The sequence below is a fragment of the Crocodylus siamensis genome, chromosome 4 (assembly GCF_052110815.1).
Source record: "Crocodylus siamensis isolate JL-2025a chromosome 4, ASM5211081v1, whole genome shotgun sequence".
NCBI classification, from domain to species: Eukaryota; Metazoa; Chordata; order Crocodylia; family Crocodylidae; genus Crocodylus; species Crocodylus siamensis.
The window spans coordinates 197,693,747-197,703,945 of NC_143398.1; positions in this window are offsets into that span (position 1 = coordinate 197,693,747).

Consider the following 10,199-nt stretch of genomic DNA (forward strand, 5'->3'; position numbering starts at 1 on the left):
CTGCAAAGAAATAACTCAAAAAAAAGAAGCTGTTTTAGAGCTGCAGCAGCAGGCGTTAACCCCAACCCCCACCCCACCCCACCCTCCAGCAACCATGCATATGAAATGCATTATAATGCATTAAAGACGTGCTAAAGTCTAAAGGCCCTGGGAGGTCCATGCACAGAGAAGTTTTTTAAGTTCCTGCTTGCCGCTGCTGTGGACGGGTGGGGTAGTTTAGTCTTTTCTCTTACAAAGAATGCTGGCTGCACCCTAGCCAGCACTTAAGCATTTGACCTCCCTCTGATAACAGTCCATCCTGCAACTCTTTGCAAATCTTTCTAGTAATGTCATGACTCCATAAAACCCCACTAAGCACAGCATCCCCATGCTGAGGTGGGGCGTGGTCTCTGAAAACCAACCCAACCATCCACCTACCCCAAGGAAAACATGACACATATACAGAGCAAAATAAAACACTTTATTTTGAAAATGCTGTAGTTTAACAATATAAAATATATACAAAATATTTTAAAAATCAAAAAAACTGCAAATCTGAACATATTTCACTCTCCTCTTCACTCTCATCATTCATTACTGGGCTGATTGCCACCCCTAGCAAGTTCTGTCCATGAAAGTTTTCTGCAAGGAAGGGGAAAATGAAAGAAGAAGAACAGATGGGGGGTTTAGAGCACAGTCAAAAGAACTTGCAAAAAACTTACCATTATGGTGATGCTGCAGCTGTCATCAGGAGCTATGTCCACTGCAGTGGCAGCCCAGGTTGGGGAGTTCAGGGGGCGGGAGGACAGGAGAGTACATGGGCAAGGCCGGGAGGACATACACTATAGATGGCGGGGGGTGGGTGGAAGAATTAAGAGGGGGTAGAAAATTAAGGGATTATTGACCTCCCCCATTTTACAATACTAATAATTTTTTCTGAGTGGACCCATCCCAACCTGAACCTATGGCCACCCCACTGCATGCTGTGAGGGATGAGGCAGGGTGGGGTGAAGAGTGAGGAGGGTAAAAAGGAATACACAGCGGCACCTACTGGCTAAAGGCTGGAGCACAGCACCTCCTCGTGGTGAAAGGGATTAATTAGAAGTCTACTGGCGTAACTGGAGAGCACCGCAAATTAACACATGTCCAAGTAGTGTTAGTTTAAGGTGCTAAACGTACTTTAGAGCAACGGGAAATCCCGGGTCATGCAAACACAGACAGAGTTGCATCGGTGTAAACCGGAAATATCATTTCATCTACACATGCCCTTAGGCTCAAATTATTTTTGGTGAAGAATGTTTAAATCAAAATATGTTAAATTAATTTTTAAAAGTCACCTGTGCTAATACAGGGAATTAGAGTCATAATGTTCTGAAAGTAAGCTCAGAAAAATAAACAATGTCTGGTATCGAAGGAAGCTGCGTTGCCACTGTATCACTGTATTCAATGTAATCATAAATAGTGAATAGACCTCAAGGACACTTATCACAGCCAGTCATCTTTTTGAAGCCTGAACAAATGGAATATGTTCTAATTTCCCTTGTAAGGATGTATGATGATAATGAATGTCCACTTCTGCTGGCATTAGATTGTGCTTGCTGCAGACTAAATTCCTCCCCATCCCATCCCTCACTTTCTTTCCCAGATCCATGGGTCCACAAATGAACAAGCAACCTCTTTAAAGGAGCAGGATGTTACACGATTTTCATGTTCATCCACTGAGACCAATGAAATGGGAAGCTCAAATGTTAAAAAGCACTAAAACAAAGATCTGAAACCAAAACTGATCATGCCATATGTTAAAGGCATTCGCCACATGGTACCACCAAGTAAAAACATACTTTACTGTATAGAAGAGCAGATAATTTCCCCATATCAATTTAGTTCCTTAGTTCCTTTGTCATTTCTCCATGAGCAGCTGGTGACACATAACCATCATTCACACTTTTGTCATGCTCCTTCACCTACCTTTTTCAATTTGCACATGTTCACTAAATTTTCTCTCATAAAAATGTCTTGTTTGCTTTAAGTTTGCGACCTGTTCATTTTCCATTTTCAATTTTGTTCTAGTTCCTGTTTACAGCAGATGAACCGTTACTTCTTTAAAAACTACTTAAATAAATCATTTACAAAAACTACTTATATGATCAATTATATTCAATAGAATTTGTTGGGAGGAAAAATAGGCTTAATTTAAATACAATATTGTGTACTTTTTTCTATATTACTATTTAGGTCAGGCACTAACAAAATTACCTTTACCCTAATAAAGAATATAATTTGTCTATGTGAAAATGAAATCTTTGTCCTAATAAAGAACATAATTTGTCTGTGTGAAATCAAAACCTTTTATTTACAGGTAGTTGTAAGCTGAGGTCATTATTGGTAGGACTAAAGGAGAAGAGCTTCTCCATAATATTTTCTTCTTTCCACATAATCACACACCAAACTTTCAATCAACAAAAATTAATGCTGACCAAGCTAACAATATACATAGAGTCTACTTCCATGCCATGAAAATCCCAATGAGATGTTTTTGTGGACAAACTTCACTGAGGGTGGGCCTGAGAGCGCAGCTCAAATGGTCGTGCTCTAGCATGACATTGAGAGAGAGACCAGAATGACCTCATAATAAAAAAGAAATACAGGCTCTCTGTAAAGACATCCATGATCTGATGTAGTGCTCCTGAGATCTACAGTATGGAGATGAACCCCTTATAAATGCTAAGAAATCTGGGTGGAGGATTTTTCTCACAATCTGCAACATTGGAGTGCATTTTTACATTGCATAATATAGCTGAAACTCCACATATCAGCCTGGTCTTCCTGCTGTCTTTAGCCAAGCAAATTTCCCAGTTGGAACAACCCCATGTTGAAATTGATTTCTATCAAAGGAAAATCATGTGATGTTTCACAGAAAAACAATGGAGGTACTTGAGAATAAGACATACAAACATCAGCCAGAGATATGTCTAAGTATATTTGAACTTATCCCGATGCAGGAGGATGAGCTAGATAACCCTTGAGGTCCTTCCCCAACTTACATTTCTGTGTTGATGTATTGTGTGTATGCTCACTGTATTACACTCTTAGATTTGAAGTGATTTAGCAGATCGGTGCTTTAATCTTTTATAATGAAATACACATTATATAACTAGGATTTTTTTTAATGAAGGTGCATTGGGAAATGGCTCCAGCCAAGGAATCTAAAAATCTAATGTACTTTGAACACAATACTTTTTTTTCAACAGGACTTCAAATGTGTTGCATTAAATCATCTGGTCCAAGCAACATCTACAAATAAAGAAGGCAAACAAAAAATGTCACAAAGATGAAAAGTGCTTTGGAGAAATCTAGACATACAAAAAACTAGAACTCTTGGTTCCAAAATGATACCTTTTATTAAACCAACTGGAAAATGACAAGAAAATTGTCCTTTTCTGCAAGCTTTCGGGATCAAAGTCCCTTCATCAGGCTCTGGGAAAAGTGTAGATGGTACAAGATAGTAAAAAGTTCCCATAGGTAGGAAATAAACTTCATTTTTGCACAGAGGGAGCTGAAGAAGGAAGTCTAAACATTGGAGAAATCTAACATATTAACTGCAGCGCCACCAAGTGTCAATGCTGATTATATCACTTACGTTCAATTATCTAAACTCTGTTAAAAAAGACTCATTTTGGCCATTTTTATAAGTGGTTAGGCACTTAAATACAGATAAACTTATTTTCAGAGCTGCTTTATGTATGTGCTGAAGAGTAAAATGGTGCTCTATGTATTTAAATAAATCAATATAAGTAGTAAATAGTAAAAGAATACCTTACGTTTGGGAGAAGCTGTTATGTAGATTCATAATTATTAAATATGTTTTCTTCTGGATAGGTAGAGAACTGAAGACACCAAAGTAGTTTGTCATTTGCTTGGAGCAGCTTTAAAATGTGGTGGATAAGAGCAATTTCAATGAGTTCTCATGAATTCTTTTAATTGTTTCTACCATCTTCTCATGTGGATGAAAGGACGTGTTCATCCACCTCTAAGTAAATGCAGTCCCTCTGTGGAAATCTAATTCAGACAAGAAGGCACACACAACAAGAGTGAAAGTTTTTCCTAATATCCAACCTAAACCTCCCTTGCTGCAACTTAAAGCCATTGCTTCTTGTTCTATGAAAACCAAGAATGTTGTCCCAAAAATTCAAAGTTGCATAGTAGACCTTGTCAGAAGGAATCTGGAAGTTCAAGCAGCTGAGAACAGGCACTTGGCATCCAGGAAGGTGTGATATTAAAGATTAATGCCCAGAAATCAGTTCTCATAATGTGTATTATCAATAGATGGCACCTACGAACCCCATTTAGATACAGAGCTCCACTGTACTGGGCACTGAACAAGCAGAGAAGAAAAAGATGGTCCACTCTCTGTATAAGGCAGGAAACGAATGAATACAAGACAGAATGAGAAAGCACACTTTAGAGCGCACAGACTACACCATTGGTATCACAGAGGAGCAGAATTATAAGAATGATAAGGTCTTTTTGTACATGTTTGTTGGTGGGCTTTGTGGCACTGAGAAAAGATGAAGGTACTTGTGATAGAGGAAGTGCATCTTTTTCTCTCAGAGAGAAGCTTCAAGCTCTTAGTTCCCCACTTCAGCTACTCTTGAAAGCAGTAGCCTGAACAAGAAGCAATTGCTTCTTGTTCAACTATTCTTGATTGTTCAAACAGAATGGGTCACACAGTGAAATAGTTGACAAGTTAGCAATTAAGTTAACATAATTAGGTGTTGCGCTAAGAGGCCAGTGAGATTAAGGGTGACAATTTGCATTTCTCCCAGCCAGGGTTTCAGGCTTTGGACATACTCAGGAAAATGTTGCATTATATTCACTTTATCTTTGGAGGCTCAATTTCACACCACAAAGAATAACAACATAATTATTTTTTAAAATATTTTGGAACCCATTCTGTAGCAATAGGTAAATAAATGCTTCAGCAAAGTCTCTGACCACAAGATCATGGAGTACAACAGAAGCAAACTGAAATTGTTCCAGGGTAAAGACCCTGTCTTTTTACTTGTCTGAGGCTCTAATAAGAATTAACAATAAGGATAACAGAGAGAAACCTTATTTTTTCTTATTAACTCAAATGCAGAGCACTATTATGTATAAAACATAAACTAAATAGAGAAAAGTGTCAGATTCCTGTTCAGTGTGTGGAATTGCCTCACATTACAATAGCTGGTACTGCACATTGACAACAGCTAAAGGATGCTGCTTTATGAGAGCTCTCTCCCCACTGGAAATGTTCTATTATAATGCAGATTTAACAGCAACATTATATATCTTTCTGCCATCACTTACTAATAGTCTCTACTGTATGTGCCCTATATGGCTCTCCAGCCAGATGTTGACATATCTGTATATTCCCTTGAGGCACTGGATCACATAAGACAGGCATCCTAATCCGTCTCTGCAACAGCTCCAAGGGAGTTAGTTACATGCCTTTCCCTAGTCAACATCTGTCAGGAACCACACATCAATGACTCTGCCATCTTTTCTCAGGTGAAGGAAAAAAATATAATGACTGACAGCCTTTCTTTATTTCCATACAATGTAAGATGTTCAGACCCCTATTGTAACGTTTAGTGCCCTTTACATCCTGAAGCAGGTTATGCCAAAAATGAGCCCTCCTGCTCGACAAAACAGACTGTGCTGGAAATTGCAAATCAAAACCATCTTTAGAACGAATGAGGAGTCGCAGCCAGCTCAGGATAGAACAAACAGACCTTTGCACCTCATGTATCTATAAAAAAGCATGTGCTATTGACACGTTTGCCTGCTTCTTGTTCTGTAGAAGAAAGAATTAGTCACTATATTCAATAAAATCAGATTGTACTTTTCCTATTCAAGCTAGAACACATTATGGATCAGTGAATTGTGTATGTGATAATAAGCCAGATCCTCAGCTGGTACAAACCCTCATTGTTCCATTCACACCACCTGAGGGACAGTTTCTCAGCGATGTAAAATTAGCCTGCCCTGCACTTTGTGCTCCCAATGCTGACCTGTGGACATACCATCTGCCTGTCACTTTTAAACATTGGACTTGGCTCCTAAGTCACTTAAACATATTTCGAAATTTTACCATTGTTCTTGGCACCAGAATTCATGCTTTTTGGCATAGAGGTGCAGACTGTGTCATAGCTGAATCAACACCTCAGAGTACTTTGTATAGGGACTTTGAACAAATTGTATATGGTTTTAATAGTAGCAATGTCCACTTTACTACAGGCCTCCATTCCAGGGAAAAGTCCTGGAAGCATCCATACCATGAGACACCTAAGAACACTGTGTTTTTGCCTATGGAATCTCTTAAGCATTATCATGGAGTGACATTGTTCACTCTTCTTTCCCCCTTCTTTCTTTGTTGTTTTCAAGTATTTGACATGGTCATCTGATTTGCATAAGAAAAAAACTCCTCCTCCTGGATCTCTTGATCCTTGTACAAAGGATGGCTCCACACCTTAAGAATGAAAATGATAGGAAAATACTGGCACAAAAAAGGGTCCTGATGTTTAGACCACACCCTCCAGTGATTGCTCTGTTTTACATAGAGAGTGTCTATCAATGGGATGGTGTCACACCAATTATAAAAACAAATAGCACTTTGTAAGCATTCCTAATGATAAACCATCTAGTCTACCCCACCTAGCCAAGTATCCACCAAGAAGGAAAAAATAGAAAAATGAGTTAATATAGATACTGGTGGCCAGAAACCCGGGGAGGGGAGGTTCTTTTTTTTTTCTTAAAGGAAATCTGGGGTAAAATAAAAATCTTCTTACAGTGAGGTATGTTACCATCAATGAGGGACATGCTCAGCTGGGATGGGCTTCACCTGTCCCCCAAAGGTAAGCGTGTGTTTTCTTCCAGGTTGGCGGATCTCCTCCGGCGGGCTTTAAACTAGGCTCGTCGGGGGGAGGGGAAGATGAGGGTGGGGGAAGCTGTGGACCACCAAACCAGGTGGCACCCACAAGGACAGCCCAGCCTGAAGAAAGAGAGCTTTGGGAACGTGAAAGACAGGGGGTGGACAGCAATACGGCACAGGTAAGGAACGGGAAGGTTAGAGACAAAAAGCCCTTTAGGACTTGGAGCGAGGGGGTAGCAAAAGCACCAGTCACAGGGCTCAAGTGCCTATATACTAATGCTAGGAGCATGGGGAACAAGCAGGATGAACTAGCGCTCCTGGTTGCACTAAACGACTACGACTTAGTGGGGCTGACGGAAACCTGGTGGGATTCATCACATGACTGGGCGGTACATATCGAGGGCTATAGATTGTACAGAAAGGACAGAGTGGGGAGAAGGGGGGGAGGGGTTGCACTCTATGTTAAGGAGCAATATACATCAACCCTCATCAAGACAGAATCAAAGGATGAGGAAGTAGAAGGACTGTGGGTTAGGCTAAATGGGGGGCAAGGAGAAAAGGATTTGGTGGTAGGGGTCTGCTACAGACCCCCACATCAAGGGGAAGAAATAGATTTGGGGCTCCTGAGGCAACTCTCGGAGACCATAAAAGCTAAAGAGGCGGTGGTCATGGGGGACCTAAACTACCCGGACATCTGCTGGGAGACACAGACAGCAAAGTCCCACTGCTCACGCAGGTTTCTAACCTGTGTACAGGACCTCCACCTGACGCAGGAGGTACATGGTCCCACTAGGGGGAATGCCTTACTGGATCTGGTATTGGCAACGGGGGATGACATAGTAGGGGACCTACAGATCGGTAGCCATCTGGGGGACAGTGATCACCTAAAAGTACAATTCAACATAAGGCGTTGAGTGGGTAAGGTAACCAGTAGGGTGAACGTGCTGAACTTTAGGAAAGCTGATTTCAGCAAACTCAGGCGATTAGTGAAGGATGCACTGCAGAGTAGTAGTTTTGAAATGATGGGAGCCCAAGAAGGGTGGCTGTGCCTTAAGGAAGCTATCCTTCGAGCACAAAGCGAGACGATCCCCGTGAGAGGTAAAAGAGGGAAAGGGGCCAGGAGGCTTCCCTGGCTGACCAGAGAAATCCAGGGCAGACTAAGGGCCAAAAGGGGAGCACATAAAAAGTGGAAACAGGGAGAGATCACCAAAGAGGAATATACCTCTTCTGCTCGTGCTTGTAGGGAGGCAGTTAGACAGGCCAAAGCTACCATGGAGCTGAGGATGGCAACCCAAGTAAAAGACAATAAGAAATTGTTTTTTAGATATATAGGGAGTAAAAGGAAGGCCCAGGGAGGAATAGGACCCCTGCTAAATGGGCAGAAACAATTGGTGACGGACAGAGGGGACAAGGCTGAACTCCTCAACGAGTTCTTCGCCTCAGTGTTCCTAAGCGAGAGGCATGACAAGTCTCTCACTGGGAGTGTAGGGAGGCAGCAGCAAGGCACCAGACTTCCATGCGTGGACCCTGAGGTGGTGCAGGGTCACTTGGAGGAACTGGATGCCTTTAAGTCGGCAGGCCCGGATGAGCTCCATCCGAGGGTACTGAAGGCACTGGCCGACATCATTGCAGAGCCACTGGCGGGAATATTTGAACGCTCGTGGCGCACGGGTCAAGTCCCAGAGGACTGGAAAAGGGCCAATGTGGTTCCCATTTTCAAGAAGGGGAGGAAGGAGGACCCGGGCAACTATAGGCCAGTCAGTCTCACCTCCATCCTTGGCAAAATCTTTGAAAAAATCATCAAGGCTCACATTTGTGAGAGCCCGGCAGGACAAATTATGCTGAGGGGAAACCAGCACGGGTTCGTGGCAGGCAGATCGTGCCTGACCAATCTAGTCTCTTTTTATGACCAGGTCACAAAACGCCTCGACGCAGGAGGAGGGGTGGATGTCGTATACTTGGACTTCAGGAAGGCCTTTGATACGGTATCCCACCCCATACTGGTGAACAAGTTAAGGGGCTGTGACTTGGATGACTGCACAGTCTGGTGGGTGGAGAATTGGCTGGAGGGTCGCACCCAGAGAGTCGTGGTGGATGGGTCGGTTTTGACCTGGAAGAGTGTGGGCAGTGGGGTCCCGCAGGGCTCGGTGCTTGGACCGATACTCTTTAATGTCTTCATCAGCGACTTGGACGAGGGGGTGAAATGTACTCTGTCCAAGTTTGCAGATGACACTAAGCTATGGGGTGAAGTGGACACGCCGGAGGGCAGGGAACAGCTGCAAGCAGACCTGGACAGGTTAGACAAGTGGGCAGAAAACAACAGAATGCAGTTCAACAAGGAGAAATGCAAAGTGCTGCATCTAGGGAGGAAAAATGTCTAGCACACCTACAGCCTAGGAAATGACCTGCTTGGTGGCACGGAAGTGGAAAGGGATCTTGGAGTCCTAGTGGACTCCAAGATGAACATGAGTCGGCAGTGTGACGAAACCATCAGAAAAGCCAATGGCACTTTATCGTGCATCAGCAGATGCATGACAAATAGGTCCAAGAAGGTGATACTTCCCCTCTATCGGGCGCTGGTCAGACCGCAGCTGGAGTACTGCGTGCAATTCTGGGCGCCGCACTTCAAGAAGGATGCGGATAACCTGGAGAGGGTCCAGAGAAGGGCCACTCGTATGGTTAAGGGCCTGCAGGCCAAGCCCTACGAGGAGAGATTAGAGAAACTGGACCTTTTCAGCCTCCGCAAGAGAAGGTTGAGAGGCGACCTGGTGGCTGCCTATAAGTTCGTCAGGGGGGCACAGAAGGGAATTGGTGAGTATTTATTCACCAAGGCGCCCCCGGGGGTTACAAGAAATAATGGCCACAAGCTAGAAGAGAGCAGATTTAGATTGGATATTAGGAGGAACTTCTTCACAGTTCGAGTGGCCAAGGTCTGGAACGGGCTCCCAAGGGAGGTGGTGCTCTCCCCTACCCTGGGGGTATTCAAGAGAAGGTTGGATGTGTATCTAGCTGGGGTAATGTAGGCCCAGCACTCTTTCCTGCTTATGCAGGGGGTCGGACTCGATGATCTATTGAGGTCCCTTCCGACCCTAGCATCTATGAATCTATGAATCTATGAATCAGCCTAATAGGTTTTAGAAGGGGAAAAAACCCTCTACTTTAGGTTTCCCTGGATCATATTCTAAAGCACCCAGTACTGAATACTGGCAGAGGCAAGGTTCTGAGCTGAACAGATCACTGATCACATCTGGCATGGCAATTTCTATGTTCCTATAATGTGAACTTTTCATTTGCTCCCAGATGAAAA